The sequence below is a fragment of the Puma concolor genome, chromosome C1, assembly GCF_028749965.1.
Source record: "Puma concolor isolate L17-30 chromosome C1, mPumCon1.1.hap2, whole genome shotgun sequence".
Classification (NCBI taxonomy): domain Eukaryota; kingdom Metazoa; phylum Chordata; class Mammalia; order Carnivora; family Felidae; genus Puma; species Puma concolor.
Window position 1 is genome coordinate 81,252,433 of NC_141674.1, and position 22,186 is coordinate 81,274,618.

The 22,186-nt window shown below is 44.6% G+C and overlaps 1 protein-coding gene across 3 annotated transcripts in view; it reads left to right on the top strand.

The window, feature by feature from the left end:
- Positions 1-1,627: 1,627 nt before the first annotated feature.
- Positions 1,628-22,186, top strand: part of TLCD4 (TLC domain containing 4) — a 71,693-nt gene continuing 51,134 nt past the window's right edge. The window contains exon 1 of one of the 3 annotated variants that reach the window (XM_086717632.1): positions 1,628-1,765. The gene's annotated coding sequence lies outside the window, so the exon portion shown is untranslated. Of the gene's footprint in view, positions 1,766-2,057; positions 2,228-2,651; positions 3,390-22,186 lie in introns of those variants that run through there. The other 2 variants (XM_086717634.1, XM_086717635.1) reach the window with 2 other exon arrangements.

Below are 22,186 nucleotides of genomic sequence, written 5' to 3' on the forward strand. Positions count from 1 at the left end.
ATATGGGGCAAACCAAAGTTGTCAAGAACTGTGTGAAATAAATATGATGGGGCAGGTTGTGGTCAAACGGCACTGGTGCCCTGGTATGTCCCCAGAGTCTTGGGGAGAGAATGGAGAAATGCACTTGGAGGCCTACAGGATCTTCCTCCCTGCTTGACTGCAAGCAGGTTCCTGTTCCTATAGGGTAGAATAGGTTTTGTCTTTCTAGGTTAGTCTGAGGTACTTTAGCCAAGACTGGGTCTCCATAGGTAACTGTGAATTATTATCGCCATTTTATAGATGGAGAAATTGAGCCTCAGTGAAGTTCAGTTAGCTAACATGTATTTGTGTGCATGTAAATATTAGGCAAAACATATTAGCTCTATTGATAGGCATTTCTTTTCTTTTTTTCTTTTTAAATTTTTTTTAACGGTTATTTTTTCTTGAGACAGAGAGAGACAGCATGAACGGGGGAGGGTCAGAGAGAGGGAGACACAGAATCCGAAGCAGGCTCCAGGCTCTGAGCTGTCAGCACAGAGCCCCATGCGGGGCTCGAACTCACGGACCACGAGATCATGACCTGAGCCGAGGTCGGCCGCTCAACCGACTGAGCCACCCAGGCGCCCCTTGATAGGCATTTCTTACAAATAACTGCTCTACATTATTAATAGAGGTGCTTACTAATTAACATTAGAACTCACCTCTTTGTGAGAAAATATTTGTGATCACTTTTCACAAACTATAACAGCCTAAATGTACTTCTTCATTGTTTTGTTTTATTCAAAACAATTCCATCCTGTTGATCCAGAACATTTGAAGGTTTTTGAGGCTCTATTTAGTAGGTCAGAAGAGCTACTACTGAATGGCAAACTTTATGCGCTGGACAACTTGGAATTCTCTACCAGCACCAAAAATCAAATCCTACTTCCCCACCCTGACAGCAGAGGGGCTCCAGGTGTTGGGTGTAGGCGCCTTGCTAGTGCACTCTCTAGGGTTTTTCAGGGATTCCGGAGGGGGCTGCTTCGAGAGAACGTGCCTCTTCCACACGCCCCCTACCCAGTTTGGAGTGCACCTGCAGCCCCAAGCAAGAATAGGGCTGACTCGGATTTGGCCAAGTCAGACGTGGCATGAAAAATCAGCAGTTACTCTTCCATCTCCTTTCTGTTATAAATACAATATAAATTGATAATCTGAAAAGAATTTGGGTTACGTGGCGAGCCCGGATACTGACCGCTGCGGATGCGGACTGAGACCGTTCTCGTCACTTGCTAGTTTCGCTACTTGTTTTGGGAAACCGAGGCACCGCACGCCCTGTCCCTAGCGAGGTGGGTTTTTGCACGATCCCACCGCAGCCCGCCTTGGGTGTTCCCGTTTCCGAGCCCTTTCCGGGACCCAAGTCCCAGCTCCCGAAGGTCGGCCCCACAGCTGGCCGCGGGGCCCCGCCCCCTTTGGCCGCGGGTCGGAGCCGCCACGAGCCGGAGCGGGAGCTGGAGCCGGAGCCGGAGCCGCCGCGGCCCCTTTAAGAAGCCGCTCTGCGGTAACCCGAGCCCGCAGTCCGGGCGGGCGCGGCGGCCGCGGCGGTAGCTGTAGCCTCCGTGTGACTGCTCCTCCAAGCGGCCCGGGGCCCGCGGCTCCCCTGGCTCCCGCCGAGCATCTCGAGGGGCGGCTCTGGCCGGCGCCAGCCCTCGGGCCGGGCCGGCTGACCAGGCGCCCGTGACCACCCGCCGCCCTCCCCGGCCCGGTGCAGCCGCCGCCCGCGCGCTAGTCGCCCCGGGACCCGGCACAGGTGACGCTGTTTGGAGGGGGTTCGGGGAAAAGGGCGGGCTCGCTTTGCCCCGCGGCTCCCCCGCGCCGCCGAGCGCAGTCCCCGGGCAGGGGCGCCGCGGTTTCCCGCCCCCGGCCTAGCGCGGCCGCGGGCTCCGGCGCCCGGAGCTGGGTGGGCGTCCCGAGCGCGGGAGGCGGCCAGGGGCGCCCGGGCGGGCTGCAGCAGGTGTGTGCGGCCGCGCAGCATCTTCCCGGCCCCGCGGGCTCGGGCGCCGCTCGGGGCGCTGGCGGGTGTCCCGGGGCCCGCGGCCCCGCGCCGCCCGGGCGCTCCGCGTCCCGCCCCCGCCCCCGGTGTGCGCGATTCGTGCTGCGGGGTCTGCCCGGCGGTGCCTCTCGGCTCTTAGCTCAAAGGGATGGGTGCGTGGGGGCAGCCAGGGAAAGCTTTCTTGTTAGAGGCCGGTACATAGTCTGATGCATCAAGTGGGTAAGTCTCCCCCTTTCCCACCTCCCCTCTACTAAATAAAACAAGCTTTTATTCACCCTTGTAGTTCTCAAGTGGGTCCCATTTTTAGCCACCTCACGCAGTAGGGTCTAGTGGGAAAGGGGCTGGGTTCTTTTTACAGCTCTACCATTGTAACCCCCTCAAGTTTATTGAACTGAGAACCTCGGTTTACCCAGCCTTGAAATGGGATCCCTAATGCTAGCATTTTCCTACAGCCCAAGAGGGTGGGAAACCCTCTGTGAAAGTACTTTGAGTTGTCAAAGTTCATTAAAGAAAGGCTCACTGTTGCTAGCCAGTATTCTTTTTTTTTTTTTTTTTTTTTGAAGTACACATCTGAGTGTTAGTTTAGCTCACATTTTAATGTGAAATTATAAAATTGTTCTTAAAGAGTGATCTGTGACCAGATCACTGGTTGAAATGAATCTGATACCAGTTTGGGGACAAGATGGAAGAGTTTGTGTGGATGTTAGGAGTTGACATGTGAAGCAGGAAGAAACCGTCATTTTGGTGAAATCTTCGCTCAGTCGTAAGTGGAGTTGAGACAAATGGATCTTGGATTGTGTGTGTGTTAAGAAAGATACTGCCGTCTGGGCACATGGTATAGGCTAGAATGCAGCTTCATCTTTGTGGAGCCAGTGAAGGTAACATGACAGAATCCCAGTTTCCTTTTACGTGTGAAGTAGAGAATTTTTTCCCCGTGTTAATCTTTTCCTTAAATTGGAGGGATGAAACTGAATTAGACACGTGGCCCCCTGCTGTGCTAGAAAATTGGAAAGAATGGCGTGGGGAGAGGTGGACTTCGGATGACTTACCACCTCCCTGCTCCTGTGCCATCATCAGATGATCCGGAGAATGTATTTGGAGAGTGCTTCTTTTCTTCCTGCCCCTGCAATTCCTTTTGCTGCAATACCTCCCTCCAGCGTTGGGATCCTTGCTGTGTGATCTCCTATGAGTTTTACCTGCTGGAGCTGGGCACCTGGCATCCAGCCGCTCAGCGGTCATAATTGTTTACACTATGAGCTTTCTATGCCTACGCATTTCAGTCTAAGCCTTCTTGACCTTGTTGGAAAGAATAAAGGCTCTTTGCAGCTAAAGCTGTGTACACTTGGAGGTGCCTAGGAAGCTGAAGGTCAAGAAGCTGAAAGTAACCCAAAGAAGCTGGGTCTTCTCAAAGACCCTGGGGGTATGGTGCAAGAGTTGGCTTATCTTTTCCTTGCTTTTTTGAAACCTCCATGGAGAGAGGTTGATTTGATTACCAAGGGAGACGGAGGCCTTGGGAGCAGGGAGCTATCAGAAACGTAACTCCGAGCTACACTGGTTGAGAGCATTCCCAGCAACGGAGTTGGGAGGAGGAAGTGGCGACTTGGGAGGGGATGGAGGGCCATCCCAGCAACCAGAGAGGTAGTAAAGGGGCCCTGGAATCCCGACTGGGAAGTGGGAAAGGAGTCGGGCTACAGAAAGGGAGTAGTGGAGCTTCCAGGCAAATTCTAGAATGTGCCCTAGGTGTGACCTCTCCTTCTCTCCCTTACCCTCAGAGAGTGTTTCTTGCCATTCTGAGTCTAATGCAGCCCTCCCCTCCCCTGGTGCTCCAAAAGAGGCCCACCCAGCTCTTATGTTTCTCCCTCCAAGCTGGCCTTCCAAGTCTGAGAAGAAACTGAGCAGAAAACTTCAGACCTCCATGTCTCCCCACCCCCTTCTTCTCAGATCAGTGTCCCATATCCTACACATTAAGGCTCCTTTTAGCTTTGATATCTCTTGGAAGGTTAAAAAGTAGGGTAGTCGTTTTGGCAGAAAAAAGTAAACTGAACAGTGTACAGGAAGATACAGCAAACTAGTTTTTTCTGTGGAGGAAGATAATGAATTAATTGTCTGGGCGAGAATTGTGGGCGGTTGGACAAGGGAGGGCAGGAGGGGGTGGTGGAACTGTGCCGGACAGCTTGTGCTCTCGTCCTTGAGAGAGGAAAGGATGCCACCACACGCGTGGAGCCACCTTGCTGTGCTCTCCCTCCTTCCATTTGTCTTGTGAGTGGAAGAAGATAGCAATATGGAGGTGGAGTAACCATCTGTTCTCAAGGATGGGAACCAGACTTTAACTCACCACTCGAGATGAGCTATATTCACCTGCCATTGCTATCAGGCACTGAACGTATGACACCAGAGAATGCATTACATCAGGAAAGCAAGGTTCATTTTGTAAGAAAATCTGAGGTATTGTGAGAGTGACTTTGGTGGTGGTTTTTTCTTGTTGGAGATGAAAGGTAGCACACAAAGAAATGGAGTCCTACTGCTCTGAGGTTTGTTATTCATAGGGAGACAGTTGGATGTTCTGCAAGCAGATCCCAGACCTGAAAAGAAGGCAGGAATAGCAAAGGATTTTTTGTTTTTTTCTCAGAACATTGGTCTGTTCAAGGAGAAGGCAATCCTGTGGCTACATGAGAAGGAGCTTGTGAATCATTGTAAAAGGCCAAGGTTTGTGAAAACAGCGGGTAAAGAAGACAGCTGGAAGTCAGTTCAGAGCTTGAGCCAGCATGAGGAAGAGAGTTGCTGAGCAGTGGGACGGATAGCAAGGGGTGGGGTGGGGGGGGGGAGTCTGACTAGAGGAACAAAGGCTTGTCTATAGCAGTGTTTCAAACGTTTTTGGATTACAACACAGTACAGAATGGGTTTTGCACTGTGACCCAGGACAGAAGTAAGCATGTGTGAGTCTGAAACCAGTTTCATGAAACAATATGTACTCTCTTGTGTACCGCATTCTGGTTTCTGTTTCTATGCTTCTGTTCCTATTCAGTGTTCTGAAAAACTCATCATCTATTAGTGGATCAGAGTCCATTGTCAGGAAACCATTTGCCTAATGGATGGATAAACAGGTTGCATTTGGGTTGGAGATGCTGGAGGAGGTGGAGGGGAGCACAGAGTTGATCGGGAAATCTGGACCCCTGTTGGTCCACATGGGACAGGTGGGAGTGTGGGAGCCCATCTGGTATGCTCATTCATGCAGGACTTACATTAGTGAACGCACCTGGATGGACAGGTGCCAAAGGGGACTTCCTATCAATTGTATCCACTTCAAAGCAAAATGGTTTCGAGGGAAAAGGTAGCGTGGAAGGAGTAAACTTGAATTTGAAAACAGTGTCTTTAGAGCAGATTTTTCTCTGTAGGTGAAGAGGACAAATGGATCCAAAACAAATTGGCTGGTGGATTTAGGCCACGTCCACTTTCATCACCTGGATAGGGAGCAGAGGGGCTCATAGTGTGAAGTGTAGGCTCATAACTTTCCTCACAGCTTTGAGAAGTTCTTACAGAAGAAGTCAGTGCAGTGTGTTGTTTCAAAACTCCATGTGCTGATCAAACTCATTAGGAAATTAGCTGCTTGCCTCCCAGAGAAATGGAAAAGTACTCTCATTACCTTGTGTAAAAGGGTTAGGTTATCAAAGCTTCCTTAGACCTCTAGTTCAAGATCTACAATCAAACTGGAATCATCATCCATAGGCTTTGGGATTGCCAAAAAAGCTTCTTGGAGAAATAGGTGAGGCAGCATGCAGCATCCTTGAGCTAATTTCCAGGATCTGTGGCCTGGAGTTAATGAGGGGCAGTGTATCTGCACGCCTTTGATCGCCTTTTCAGAACACTTACCACCTGCCTCCTCCACCTGACACCATCACCAGTGGGCAAGCACAACAGAGCACAGAAGAAAACGTGCACGGGGGTCAGGGTTCACTCTGGTTGCCTCCTTATTTGCTTGTTTTCATCATCCATATTCTGACCTAGGTGGAGACTCCCTTTGACTCATCCTTGCTTTGTTTGATTTTCTTACCTCAGTTGATATGTTTTCAGTGTGTGGCTTTACTTCTCCTCAGCTGTCTGGTATATATATCTAATGCTTTCTCCGCTGTTACCTCTGAGCTCTGGACTTAGCGGTGTCCACCTGACTATTTGCATAGAGTCCCATGGTTGGATTCTGGCCTGTGTTGTGTTGGTCACCACCATATCCCATCATGGCCACCCTAGAAATAACTGTACATTGATGGGTTAATACATTGGTTTTGATTTAATTTTTACATTTTGGGGACATGGAGAATCTATCTTGGTCAAGTTAATTTAATTACCTTCTCCAAATGGGCTTAAAAATACCTTTCAAAATTACATTTTGAAGACAGAGAAAACTTCTATTTGGTATATATTTATTTGGTGCGATGGGGAAGAAGGAGTTTTCATTCAGGGAGAAATTTAGAACAATTAACCCCCCATCCTCCTTTACAAAGTGTTAACATTTTAGGGACACAATTCCCCAAACTGGTCTTGCTCAATTAACATGTTTTGCTCTAATACGTGCAAAAACATTGAGACAGTTAAGAATTTAAATGTTTTCTAATTTATTACCTGCTATTTTAAGGACTTGTAAAGACTTCGGCTATATGCTAATTGAGAAAGATTCGTTGCCTTTTCAAATTTTAAAACCGTGTGTGAATGTCAGGAAACCAATTTCCTACCTGCTTAGTGGAGGAACCCAGGGTGGGATGAAGGCTGTAAGGGGGGGGAACCAAGTTGCCCACCTGGGAGGCCTGGCTGCCTGGACTGAAGGGCAGCTGGTTGGGAGTATCCCAGTTTAGGATCTCCTAACCAAAACCTCGAGACGTTAGGCATCTTGAGGATTGGTGAATGCTTTAAAACCTCAAGTTGGCGGGGCGCCTGGGTGGCTCAGTCGGTTAAGCGGCCGACTTCGGCTCAGGTCACGATCTCACGGTTCGGGAGTTCAAGCCCCGCGTCGGTCTCCGTGCTGACAGCTCAGAGCCTAGAGCCTGTTTCAGATTCTGTGTCTCCCTCTCTCTGAACCTCCCCTGTTCATGCTCTGTCTCTCTCTGTCTCAAAAATAAACGTTAAAAAAAAAAAAATAAAAAAAAACCTCAAGTCGCTACATGTTTTCTGCAGTGTTCTTTATTTTTAAATGACAAAAGCGAAACTTGCTCGTTTAAAAAAGAAAGAAAAAGAAAAACCATTAAAACAGCCAACACTGAAGAGAATGACAGTTCACACTTTCCCCTTTCTCCACCTGCTGTCTCCTCTGGTTTGACTCCCAAACACAACCAGGTAGCAATTTGGGGGCACAGCCCTTCTTCTCTACAAATGCCAAAATAATCCAGTTAGGTATTTATGAAATATGTATTATTTCACAGCCTGCTTTTGTCCCCCCCCCCCCATAGTGAATGGTGAATGCCCTTCTGTATCATCTTGTGCATTTGAATGTCTGTGTAAGCTGTGATGGTGTGGCTGTGCCAGTATAATCATTTCCCCATCATTGGACCTTAGGGTTTCTTCGAATGCTGTATTAAACACCCTTGGACATGCATCCTTTCACACATCTGTGCATTTGTTTTGATGATAAAAGATGAAATCATCAGTGTACTGCTCATTTTATAATCTAGTTAACACAGTGCTATCAAAATTTACATATTCTACCATTTAGTTCCCCAAATATTCATTCAGCTGTAAAAGTAGAGTGCTAGACACATAGTGGGGCAATGCACAGCCCTTGCTTCCAGGAGCTCCCCATCTGAAGTGGGGGGGGGGGGCTAGGCATAAACACTGGTTATAATTCCTTTAGTTTTTTTTTAAATTTTTTTTTTACATTTTATTTATTTTTGATAGAGAGCACAAGTGGGGGAGGGGCAGAGAGAGAGAGAGAAGGAGACACAGAATCCGAAGCAGGCTCTAGGCTCTGAGTTGTCAGCACAGAGCCCGACGCGGGGCTCGAACTCACAAACCGCGAGATCATGACCTGAGCCGATGTTGGACGCTTAACCGAATGAGCCACCCAGGCACCCCATAATGCCTTTAGTTTTATTTATACCCTACCTTGTTCCAAAAGTGATCTGGGATGGCTTACAAAGATCCATACAATATGATAAGATACAGTAGATATAGGATGAGAAAGAAAAATAAGCCAAAAGAAAATAAGATGGAGTTATGAGTGAGGTTGTAAGGGTACCTTCAAGTTCTGGCTGTAGGCTTTAAAGCAGCCTAGGAGAAGAGACAAACAGCCCACAGCAAGGTTTAAGGTGTCCAGAAGAGAAACCAAATTGGAGAAATCCATCTATTCCTGATTCTGGGAGGTGAGAGAAACTTCTTTGGATTTTCAGCAAGAAAACACTGCATATGCAATGGCCAGCATTCTCAACAATGTCCCCAATGTTGTACAAACCCTAGTGACCTTGCTTCAAGATGCCATTTCATGTCCTGTTCCTCCTTGCTAGCGAGGGGTAACATACCTTGGCCCTTCTCAGTAAGAGTCATTAGGGTGAGGGGTAAGTTCATGGGTTTAATCCAGAGAGCTTTAGGAGTACCAATGAAAGTAGCAATCTGGTATTATTCTTAGACCATGTTTTCTACAAGGTAGAACAGGATATATAATCTTGGTGGAATTTCTGTGAGTAGAACCCACTTCCCTAAGATTACTAGCCTTGCAATTTACAAAGCAAGAAGTGAGGATATTTATTGTTACAGTTTTTTTAATTTTTTTTTAAAGTTTATTCATTATTGAGAGATAGAGACAGAGCATAAGTGGAGGAGGGGCAGAGAGAGGGGGAGACAGAGAATCCGAAGCAGGAGGCTCCAGGCTCTGAGCTGTCAGCACAGAGCCTGACATGGGGCTTGAACTCACAAACCATGAGATCAGGACCTGAACCGAAGTCGGATGCCCCACTGACTGAGCCACCCAGGCGCCCCCATTGTTAAAGTTTCTATTTAAATTCCAGTTGACATACAGTATAATGTTAGTTTCAGGTGTGCAATTTACTGATTCAGCGCTTCTGTACATCACCCAGTGCTCATCACGACAAGCGCGCTTCTCTATCCCCATCACCTATTTAACCCCTGCCCCTCACCCACCTCCCAGAAGTGAGGATTATGTTTAAATGGCATTAATGTATTGGGACTGTAACAATGAACAAAATATTTTCCTCTTAAAACACACATGCAGGGGCGCCTGGGTGGCGCAGTCGGTTAGGCGTCCGACTTCAGCCAGGTCACGATCTTGCGGTCCGGGAGTTCGAGCCCCGCGTCGGGCTCTGGGCTGATGGCTCGGAGCCTGGAGCCTGTTTCCGATTCCGTGTCTCCCTCTCTCTCTGCCCCTCCCCCGTTCATGCTCTGTCTCTCTCTGTCCCAAAAATAAACGTTGAAAAAAAAATTTAAAAAAAAATAAGGTCATTGTAGGGGCACCTGGGTGGCTCAGTCGGTTAAGCCTCTGACTTCAACTCAGGTCACGATCTCGCGGTCCGGGAGTTCGAGCCCCGCATCAGGCTCTGGGCTGATGGCTCAGAGCCTGGAGCCTGTTTCCGATTCTGTGTCTCCCTCTCTCTCTGCCCCTCCCCCGTTCATGCTCTGTCTCTCTCTGTCCCAAAAATAAATAAACGTTGAAAAAAAAATTAACAAACAAACAAACAAACACACATGCCCAAGTCTGCAGTTGGTCCATGCAGGAAGGATGGTATGTGTTGACACTGAGGAGCTCCGCAAGTGAGAAGGCCCAGAGCCATCATTCCAAGAAATCTTGAGAGCATCTCCAAGCTTTCAGTTATTACTAGGTGGTAGCATGGGAGAGTATTAGCAAGACTCAGAGGTCTACAGATTGGGGCAGTGTGACCCTGTTTTGTGAAGCTGGGAAAGTTCCACTCTCATGAGCCACCTGGGTCTGCGTTTCCATGACCACATCCACTTAAGTCTTGCCTCAGAACATCGTCCCAGGACAGTTCTTTGTTACCAAGTCTGTCGGTCAAGCTGAGGTACTTTAACAGGACTTACCCTAAATTTAAACGTGAGGTTTGTATGTTTGTCAGTGTTAACCTTGAGGTCACCCAGAGCAACGTGTGACTGATTTGCACATCACCTCTTAGCTTGTGAAGTGTTTCAGAGAAACGTGTCTGTGTGTTCAGATTTTTTTGGCTGCCTGATTAAGTGTCAAACCAGATACTGAATCAGGCTGCTAAGTGCCACATGTATTGGGAAACAGTGCATTTGGCAAAGGCAATCTATGGGAAGAGGTCAGAAGAGAAACCGCTCTCAAAGTACCTTAGTAAGGGTGTTAAGTGGCCCTTAGGGACCAGCATGAAAATTCACCTAGAAAATTTAGAAACTCCTTGGCTGTTTTCTCATTTAAGCCACTACACCGCCCAATCAGATTAGAGGTGAAGATAAGCTGCCGGGCTCCTAAGCCAAAGGTGAAAAAGGAGAGGGAAACGATGACACAGCTTCAGATACCAAATATCTATCCCGCTGTGACTTGGTAACATTTGAGAGATGGGTGTAACATTTCTTGGTTAGGAAAAGGTGGTGATAATAAGTGCTATCCTTTATTGAGTGGTGTTTTGATGTATTCCTGAATAACCACCCCCGGAACCTAGTGGTTTACAACAATGATTTCTTATTTGTCGTGACTCTGTGGGTGGCCAGGCAGTTACCCTGCCGCTTCTAGGCTCATTCGTATGGCAGTATTCAGCTGGAGGGTCCGCTGGGCTGGAAGGTGGAAACAGGCTTGCCAGCGGGGCTGGGAGCCCATACTGAGTGTTGTCTATCAGCTGGGTGTCTCGGTTCTCCAGGTGGTCTCATGCTCCAATAGACTAGACCGGTTTCTTCACATGGCAGGTTTAGAGCAGCGCTCAAGAGAGCAAAAGGCGGATGCTGCAAGGTCTTTTGAGGCCTACCTATGCTTCAGAAACCTCACAGCCTCTCTCCTACCGATTGCGTGTCAGCAGATGGCAAGGTCAGCCCAGATTCATGGGGGCAGAGACATAAATTCCACCTCTGGGTGACAGGGGTGGCAATGTCACACTACTGAGGAATTATCACAAGTAGCTACGTGTGCCGAGCACTGTGCCTGGTACATTGATTTCATCTCACGTAAGCCAGACAACCCTCTTGCACTGTAGGCGTTCTTACTCCCTTTCATCGGACTTGCAAGTTAGAAAGGTCATATTCTTCTTGCCCATGGCAACTTGATAAATCCTGGGACTAGGATTTGATTCTAGGTCTCTCTCTAGTTGAATGAAATGCATTTTAAGACTCAACAGGTGGGAGATTTGCTCAATTGTTCTTCAGCTCCTCTAACGCAGTTAATATTGTCTCTGATTCCTGTATAGAGCAGGCGAACAGAGAGAAACATAGAAGGCAGGCAGGCTTTGTTCTACCTCAGCCACTTCCCTGCATCCCAGAGACTCTCTCAGGGGGAATTGGATCAACAATTTGAAGGTGGGATGGACCTCCCTCTCTCCTTAGGTTCTGATTTCCCAGCTTGCTTGGCAGTGATTCCTTTAGAAAAGGAACAAAACATATTTTGAAAAATCTTGCTCTGTCCAGCTTTTCCTTGATTTCACAGTGTTGGCAGGAACCCAAGAGATATCCCAAGCCAAGAGGCTCCCTTCCAGAAAGGGAATTGCAGGGAAATCGGGACATCCAAAGTTGGGTAGAGGTTGGCTGCAGAACCTCATTCCTCTTCCTGAGTCCCCCAGGTGACATGACACCACCTGCTTCAGCTGTAGGGCTCCTCACATGCTAACCTCTTCTAAGACTAGGAGAGTGTGTTTGTTGTATTTGAAATGTTGATTTCCTTAAAGGTGACACCTCCAATTGTACACATTTTCAACCCCTTATTATTTGTGCCAAGTACTGTATTTGTGTGATCTTCCAATTACTGTTGTCTCTTGGTTTAAGACATTCTGGTTTAACCAAAAGCTAATGGCTACCATTGGAGCTCTTAGGTTTGAAAAACAAAAACTTCTTTACAATAAACTTTTAAGTGGGTTGAGATGCTAGGAAACATTTACCAAGTAAATAAAATGTGCCATCTGTGCTCTCAGGCTTAAGGTCCTAGAAAGTGAACTGAATTTCTAAGGGGAGAATTCTATGGTGGATTGGGGGCTGGGAACCAGCAGAGTAGAAGGGAAAGCTGGGGAAGGTGGCCTTTTTTCAATTGTCACTCCCTTATACTTCTTGTTAGGCATTAAAAAACAAATCCCATATCAGAGAGTAGGTGTAAAATGAAATTAAAAAATGTAAATAAGACAAAAACCTTAAAAAGTTGACACAACATAGATTAACTATATTAGATTTCATTTTATTTATTTTTAAGTTAGTAGCCAGAATATGTAAAAAGTATAAATGAGCATAAGTTAGGAAAATAAGAATAAATGTTTTATTAAAATCCTAATTGAAAATACCTGTAATAGGGGCACCTGGATTGTCCAGTTGGTTAAGCTTCTGACTCTTCTTTTTTTTTTTTTTTTTTTTAAATGCTTATTTATTTTTGAGAGAGACAGAGACAGAATGTGAGTGGGTTGGGGCAGAGAGAGAGGGAGGCACAGAATCTGAAGCAGACTCCAGGCTCTGAGCTGTCAGCACAGACCCTGACATGGGGCTCAGACTCACGAACTGTGAGATCACAACCTGAGCGAAAGTCAGTTGCTCAACCGACTGAGCCACCCAGGTGCCCCTAAGCTTCTGACTCTTGATCTCAGTTTAGGTCTTGATCTCAGGGCTGTGAGTTCAAGCCCCGCATTGGGCTCTGCGCTGGGCATGAAGCCTTCTTAAACAAAACAAAACAAACAAACAAACAAAACCTATAATAGAAGGGAGACCTAATCAAGTGCTGTGGGAAACAGAGGAGAGAAATTATTTCTTGAAAGAGCAGGAATTCTCAGGGAGGGGTTAAGGAGGAGATACCCACCCGTCCTTGCTGTGCCAGAATATCGTGGTGGGGACTCTGGGCTGAGTGAAAAAATACCAACCTCCCAACCCCCCAACAACAACCAAACTTTAAAAAGAAGACTACAGAATCTTCTTGACTGGTCTGCATAAGAATACATACAGAGAAAGTACTGTATGAGCACATGTGAGGGCAGGGAGAAGCTCTGGGATATGAAATTTTGAAAAACAATGAGAAGGGTCAGAGAAAGATCTAGAAGGCACTAGCATAAGGAGACAAAAGGGAAATCTTGGACTAAAGTGATTTGTAGCAATATGAATTAGCTATTACAACAGTTCTCCAAGTTGTTGCAAGATGGGGCCACCCCACAGCCCCTGAGTGTGGGGGTCTCTTACAGAGCCAGTTTGGGGAACAGAATTTTAGCCTCCCTCCTGCTTGTACATCCTGTGATTGTAATTATTACATAGGACGGTGGGAAAAATAAAGGTCAGGTAGAAAAGTATGAATATTTAACCTTAAATATTTAAAATTTTGGGGCGCCTGGGTGGCGCAGTCGGTTAAGCGTCCGACTTCAGCCAGGTCACGATCTCGCGGTCCGTGAGTTCGAGCCCTGCGTCGGGCTCTGGGCTGTTGGCTTAGAGCCTGGAGCCTGTTTCCGATTCTGTGTCTTCCTCTCTCTCTGCCCCTCCCCCGTTCATGCTCTGTCTCTCTCTGTCCCAAAAATAAATAAACGTTGAAAAAAAAATTTTTTAAAAAATAAAATTTTGTTATTAAGACAATCTATAAACCAAAAAAAAAAAAAAATTTCAGGGAGGTGTCCATTGCCAGGGTGTGTAACATGGAGAATTGAACAATTTCTCTTTGATTTGAATTCTGTTATATGCTCTTGGAAGAAAAAGGATTGAAGGAATGGGAAAAATATAAAGGATACCCTTATTCAAAGTTTAGTATCTTAAGTGACAGGGAAGAGCCATAGAGAATTCTTTTCTTATCCTCATGAGCAGTTCCTTGTTAAATCTTAAGTAACATCATATATCTGAGAAAGGGAGTGTAATTTAATCATTTTAATTTAGGGTTCCTTACTCCTTCCTGGTTTAGTCTTCATTTTCTTCCCATTGCTTCTGTTTAAAAAGCAGTACCATGAATGTTGGAGGATTTATGGAAGTTAGGTTGATTTCTTATGTAGCTGCCTTCTGGTAGACCTTCACACTAATGCTGATGGTACTTGATACTCAGGAAATGAAAGGAGGTGGAATGTTTCTGCACATAGTTTTCCTAACTTTTTTTCATATAGCTTTTGATGTAGAATGAAAATAACAGTAATGACAATAAAAAACAAAAAGTATAACTGTAGTTAGTTGAGATCTTTGTACATATTTGATTAGATGTTTAATGGTTTTTACAAGAATAAAAAGACAAAAGTGGGTAGTGTGCTAGTTATTTTTTTACTAAGGGGGGGGTGTTATTGTCTCCGTTAATTACTAACATTTCACAAGCACTTAGATAAGCATTTACCCATATGTAAATGCAAACAGAAACCAGAATGAATAGGTGAGGTGCTGGTATGGCTTTTTTGAAAGGGTTTTTGTTTGGTTTGGTAAATGTCTCATCTTCTGCAGTCATGCGTTCATTTAAAAATGGCTTATAGTTTGCAAGTAGAGACTTTTAAAACACTTTCACATGTTAGGCTTACTGACATGGTAGACAAATCAGTAAGTACTTCTGTAGTTGGTAAGAATATGAAAATACAGTGCAGATGATAATTATTATGAAACCTTTGAACACATACTATTTGTTATAAGGAATTTGGGGTAGACAAACTATATATGCTACTGCTATGACCTAAATGTTTGTTTTCCCTTCCCCACCCTGCAAATTCATATGTTGAAATCCTACCCCCAGGAGGTGGTAGTATGAGCCAGCAGGGTCTTTGGGAAGTGATTAGGTCATGAGGGTGGAGCCCTCATGAATGGGATCAGTGCTCTTGTAAGAGACCCCACTTGAGCCACCTTGCCCCTTCTGCCAGGTGAAGCCTGTGACCTGGAGGAGGGCCCTCACCAAACCATACTGGTACCCTGATCTCAAACTTCCAGCCTCCAGAACTGTAGGCAGTAATAAATTTCTGATGTTTATAAGCCACCCAGTCTGTGGTATTTTGTTACAGCTGTACAAATGGACTGAAGCACTTATTCAGGATTAGGTCACTTTAAAATATTGATGGGTACTTTTTGCTCTTGGACATTTGAAGTGATTTTCCTTTTGAAGGAAACATGTTCTCAGGTTTTCCCAGTGTTCTGACTACACTGTAAAATGAGGGACCTGTTGCTGATGAGATACTAGCAGAATGAAAAGCACATATAAGAATATGAGTATCTGTTATTGTCATTTTATTTAATAGACATTTATTGAGCACATGCTATATGGCAGGCCTGCGCTAGGCATAGGGATGCAGTGGTGAGGGAGAAAATGTTCATGTTTCCCACCTTTATGGGTCTCACATTTCTCTGGGGGAAGGAGACATTCATTGAAATTGCAGCTACATCTGACAGAGACAAATACCATATGATCTCACTCATGTGGAATCTAAAAAAAACCAGATTAATATACAAGCAAACAAATAGAATCAGACCTATAAATACAGAGACCAAACTGATGGTTGCTAGAGGGGAGGGTGGTGGGGAGTAGGCAAAATGGGGAAAGGGGAGAGGGAGACACAGGTTTCCAGTTAAGGAATAAGTCACGGGGATGGAGGGCACGGTGTAGGGAATACAGTCAGTGGTACTGCAGTAATGTCGTATGGTGACAGATGGTAGCTATGCCTGTGGTGAGCCTGCTGTAACATACAGAATTGTTGAATTGCTATGTTGTGCACATAAACTAATATAACATTGTGTGTCAACTATACTCAAGTTAAAAACAAATTTTTAAAAATAAATTGCAGCTGTAAAGGCGAGGGACTTGGCACTCTGAGAGCAGATGAGGGGAGGGGGGCTGATCTGGTGCTGGAGCTTGGAGAAGGCTTCTCTGAGGAAGTGAGGGTTGACCTGAGAGCTGAAGAAGTTTGAGAGTTAACTCGGGAGTAGCCAATAGAAAGATCAAGTTGCAGAGAATAAAGGGTAATGGGGAGCAGAAGACTCCCAAGGCAGCCAGAAAGGATGGATTCAAGTGGTGAAGGTGCAGGTAGTTTGTGTGCAGGTAGTGTTTTCATATGTTGGCTTCTATTTTTGTGTGTGTGTGTGAAGTCAGATGGGGGCTATCTGTTAAGAATGGGGGTGGATGGTTAGAGGTTTGAAAAGTAGAGATGATTTGGAAAATCATTTGTGGAGTGGGAAAGGATTGGTTGGCCTAGGCAGTGCGTGGGAGCACTGTGCAGCCTTGAGGGTTGTTTGATCCCACTGTCATTCCTCACTCACCAGCCTCAATCTCTGCGGGTATGTGACATTTCCCAACAGCGCTCTGATTGTTTAGGGCTCATCACTGAGTAAATAGTTGAGCAGCTCTGGGGTTGGAGTTTTGCCAGCTCTTGGCAGTGGAAAGGGAATGTGGGGTGTTAGTAAGAGTATTACTGAAATGATGGTCTCTAGGATCTAAGCTGATGAAAGAGGGAAATAAAACAGAGGAAAGGACTAATGCATTAGGAACAAGCAAAGAGGCCAAGTAGTCTTGAGAATGTTGTAATACTGAGCACACCTGAAGGAAAAGTCAACAGGGGAATACTTGAAATGCTGTTTCTGAGGCAGATAAACAATGAGTAAGGGACAATAAAGGTCCCTGATTGGTTGAGGTGGCATGGAAGAGGTGCCATTTCTGATAAAGAAGGACTGAGTTGTTAAGGAAATCTTGGCCTCCTACATAGTAAGAAGTCACTCAGATTGATATCAGGGCTGGAGGAGATCAGTGAACTGAGACCAAAGTCCCCGAATGGAAGGAAATGTTCAGGAGGTCGGAATATAACACTGAGGAGGGGGAGAGGAGGCATTACTGAATAGTAGGACCAAAACACTCTGGGTGTTTCCAGGGAGCAGGGGGATGGAGGAGTAGGGCCTGAAGGAGACCACAAGGAGCAAAGAGTATATAGGCTGGCCTCCTGACTCTGAAGTGTGGGAGACTAAGGCATCCGCTCCCTGAGAGGGGCTGCTGGGGAGGAGGAGTGTCTTCAGAGCACGTGGAGGAGAGGCAGGGGATATGGGTGGGGAGCAGCAGCCCCAGGGGGTTTAGTGGACAGGTTGGAGAGGTGGAGGGAGAGAGGGACTGGGTCAGGTGGCTGCCAGGAAGGAACTTTGGAGCATGACAGAGGTAGTCCCATGGTAGAGGATAGATTTCTGCAGTGGGGTCTGCCTGCATGGGTGTGTGTTGACTGATGTAAACAGGGATGAGTTAGGGGCCTAGGGCTAGTGGCCAGACACTGGTCTTGTTACCCTTGGCTGGAGTGGTAACAGACCCAGAAACTGCATGCCATCTTGCTGCCGGGGATGGATGACGGTGGAAGCAGAAACTTCGTGTCTGCCATATGCTGAGTACTGTTCTAAGTATCTAGCACACATGTGGTTTGTGCCTTAGGACAGCTGTACCAGGTTAGGACTGCTGTTACCTCCATTGTGCAGGAAACTGAGGGCCAGATAAGGCAAATTTAGAAATCTGTCCCGGGTCACACAGCAAGCAGTGGAATAAGGTTCAATCCCAAGACCACGACTGAGCCTGTGTTTGTCCCATCATGTTACGTGTACTTAATGTTTTCCTACAGATGTAGTTGTGATTTTTAAAAATCTAAATGATGGACTGTTAGAAGCTTATGTAGTATTTAATGCAAAATTGTCTTTTTAGATACCAAAGTTCAGTTCAGTCTTAGAATCCCAGAATCTTTGAGAGCTCTCTGAAGGCTAGACTTGGGCTCAACATCTCTCCCCCCACCCCCACCCCCACCCCATGTCCTTTTATCTCTTCCGTGATGGATGCCCAGGCACCTCTAAATTGTTAGAAGGTTCTTCCTTGAATTAAGCTGAACTCTCCTCTCCCTGTAATTTTTGCCCATTTGTGCCTTTTTGAGTAATGCAGAATAAGTTCCATCTTTTACTTTTTTACACGACAATGAAGATGTTTGAAGGATGCTCTTGAGTCCTTTCTAAGTAATCTTGTTCCCAATGGTTTGTGATTAATTCAGAGTAAAGTGGGACTGGTAAGTGTCTTGATCCAAAGGTACATTTTTATGCTAACTACCTGAGCCTGAAGTTTGTTTTTTGTTATTAGTATCTTCGTTACATTATCATCTCTCATAGGTTTGTGTATCTTCAACTGCTGAGGCTTCCACTGTGTGTGTGTGTGTGTGTGTGTCAGAGAGAGAGAGAGAGAGAGAGAGAGAGAGAGAGAGAGATGTAGCCAATATGTTAAGTCCTATACTTAGGCATTGCCTTTGGACAATTTATTCCTGTTATACTTTTTCTTTTTGATTGGGACTCACTATTTCCGCTTATGAAGAGAATTTAGGAAACTGATTCTGTTAACCCATTACATTAGCTATCCTTCCCAGCTCTGCATTATGTGCAGGTTGAGTATCATATAAATATTTGTAAAAATGTTACTAATACAAACCAAAAAGAGAGAACCTTATAGGATATTAGAATATATTTCTCAAGTTTATTTTAGCTCATTGATCCACAGGCTGCTTCTAGTTTTTCAGCTAGCTCTGGGTTTACCTAATTTTGTTTTCCAGCCACATTTCTTCATATTATTCATAAAGCTTTCAAGAGGAACTTTCAGAACTCTCCTGGAATCAAGTTATCCTTCATTTGGTGTTCTTCATTCTGCCAGGATTTGACAGTCAGTTAATTGTGGGAATAAGGGATAGGAAGGGGACCAGAGTGACTGAGCTATTCTAGATTGGAAGATGGGAAAGTGTGGTGGATAGCACCATTCTCTGAGCTGTGGTACTCTGGGAGAAGTACTGGTTTGGGATTAAGTTCAGCTTGAGTCATGTAGTGCCCATGGGGCCTCCAAGATGCCCCTAAGGAGCCATCCAGAGGGAAGGTGATCATCCAAGACTAGTATGCTGGGGGATGGTGAGGTTTGGTTGCACACAACAGAAGCTACGTTAAAGATTTGGGTCATATACCCAGGCAGAGCCTATAGAGTGCAAAGAAGAGGTTCTGGGTTGGGGCAGGGGAGGTAGACATTTCAACACTTGAGGGAGTTCATGCTCGACAGCCTCCACTTTTTGGTGAAATGCGAAGGAACCATATCTATTATAAGAGAGAGAGAACTGAAGATTTAAGTCCAGTGAGTGTTTGGAATCAATGTGGGAAATAGGAAAGGGAACTTAGGAAGGACGGGAAAAGGAATGCTAAACAAGGAAGCATTCTTCCCAGCTTCCCCCTTCCTTGCTGCCCTTAAAGACAACCACACAAGACCTTTTCCTCTTTAACATTTTTACTGCTGATCACTATAGCAGTGGTTCATGCTGTGTCAGAATGGGAAGGAGTGCAGTTCTGCATGTGTCTGGAAGTGGCATACTTCCTAGGGAAGCCCTTGTATTACAAGAGAATAACGAACATGGGAAGTGAGAGTAATCATTGTGTTTCCAGGTCGGTAGTTCTAGATTCAGCTGGCGGAACTGAGTCTTGCACTTCAGCCTTAAACAGTCTTGTTGGGACTTTAACAGAAGAGAAGATGTCCTGTTGGTTTGCACTAAATACCTTCCGATATTTCCTCACTGTTTACGTGTCCTCTCTGTTGGGTATTTATTTCACGGAAAGTGGGGAATACTCCCTTAGCACCCTGAGCTTGGCACTTTATGTGCTAGTGATCAGTTTCTTTGCTTCCCTACTGGCCTATAAGCGTGTCCCTTTTTGTATTCGAGACCTGGCACAGGAGTTGGCTGGTGGGCATGTGACAGATGTCCAATGAACTGTTGGCTGAAGTGAGGGCTGAGTCAGTTTGGCTGCGCTTTTTCCGGTGACCCTGCCTCTGGGAGTCCTGCTGGAGGGGGCTCGTATAAGCTGACGGCAAAGAGATGTACTTCAAACCTTCTCATGTTTTTCTTCTAAGAAACCAGCTTGAATGGAAGCTTATGGAAACCGTCTTGGGAGAAAATGTTCAAACATCATTGCATTCTGGAGGCTTCTGGAAGAGTTTCTCTGGTGTGAATCAAGATGGGCTAATTACATTGTAAAGTTCATGTCTAGACACTCCCCTTGTAAATTGCCACAGAAATATTTCCCACTTCCTGTTCTGGCTGTTCCTTCCTAGCCTAGAATCCCCACTTTCTACCAGCTCCTAGCCACATGTAGAGGTGTAGGAACCAGGTCTAATACTTTTCTCCTTTTACTGTGTATTCTACTCAATAATCTCCAAACTCTCAAAAGTTCTTAATCTATGTCAGTAATTAGTGTTGTTTGGCTTTGTCCATTTTCCTCCTTCTCTTGCCTGATTTGGTGAATGAACAGAGGTACTTGCTTTCTACCAGAAGCCTTGGTTTTCTGGGGGAAATTTATAAAAAAAATCACAAGATTTGTCCTTGATTTGGCATGACTAATGAAGCAAGCAGCTGCTTAATAAGAAGCAAAGCTGAGAGTAGAACAATTTAATTAGCTTCTGTCTGTTGAGCCTTTAATAGAAGCCACAACTGGACTATATGGAGCTCTTTAGTTTTAAATGAAATGTTTTTGTGAAGGGAGACTCTCGACATGTCCCTCAAAGACCCCAGTTCAGTGAAAGGAAATCTGTTAAAAATATAAAGTAGCCAGTATAACAAAGACTTAATAAAAACTAGCTGTTTTAGGAATGGGGGAATTTCTTAATGGTGAGTTGTTAGAGTGCTTTTGTTTTTTAATGTATTGATTACATCAACAGTTCATTAAATGGATAATGTGTAATACTATGTTTTGTAATACAAATTTTAGCAAACATTAATGAAATAAATGCTCATTATATACGTTGAATTTTAACAAAAGTGAATGAGTAGCTCACATCCAGCACCCTCCAGGACTCGTAGGAAACGTGTAGAAAGAACCCTTCAGGGCAAACCATCCTCACATTTAAGATTAGACTGTCCACTCTTTTCTGGTTAGTGGCTTCATTTTCTTCATTTATCTGTCCACCTGGCCCCCATTTGCTTTAATCTTAGAAAACCATTTTGCCTTTTACATCTCACTTAGTGAATTATAATGATGTTTAATTTATGCACAAAACTTACTTTTATGTATTATTTGGTTAATAGGCTAAAAGATCACAAATGAAAAAGTTTAATACCCCAAAACACATGTTGAATTAAAAAAAAAAAGTAAATGAGCAATAAAGTTAATGGAACCTCCTGCAGAAGAATGGTATTATCAATATTTTCACTGAGCACACACACCAGAAAGAAAGAATGGGGAAAGAACTCATTACAGACACATGAGTTCTGTCAGAAGGGGCCCTGTGGGAGCCTGATTCTTATTACAAGGTCCTGGTTGGAAGGGAATGAAGTGGGGTTATTGCTAGTGCAGTCAATGACTTGGTTTTTCTCTAGTGAATTGGCTCCACGAGGTGACTTTATTTCTTCACATTAGGCAGCTGGGAATATGTATTGATTCATTTCCTTTTCATTTGAGGGTCAGCTCTATCAAAGATGGAGCCATTTCTAGAAATGCTATATTTGCTAGATATGAGTAAATGCTTTAGTGTCTTTCTTTTGGTCTGAATGTTCCTAAGATTTTTAGGAGACAAATAAAGTTCAGTTCAATGAGAAAGGAAACATACTTTGAATGTGTATATATGCATATTCTTTCTGCTAACTACTCTACCCTTAAAACCTGAAATGCTTTTATAAAAATCTTTTATTATAAAGATAAAAAGTCATGGAGGATTTTTGGTCCAAGGATGTGTGTGATTGCAGAATTATTTTTAAAAGTAAAATACTAATTTAAGTAGAAAAGAACCAGATGGTATTATTCTTCTTAAGATTTTAATTTTGGTTTAAATGTTTTTTGTCTCACTGTACAATTAGTTTTTATAACATAATTATTTTTTGTTTTGCTGTTGCAGATAATGTTAGTTTTATTGTGATTTTTGGCTTGTTTCCTAGAAATTATCTAATGAACTCATTTTATAGATGAGGAAATAGAGGCATAGAGAAATCAGGTGATTTGTCCTAAGTTTAATTAAAAATTAATATTACTAAAAGAATACCTTCAGTTATAGTACTTGAAATTTCCTCTTAATGTTAAACACTAAGACTTAGATAATTTTGAATATCATGCTATTAAATTTGCCAC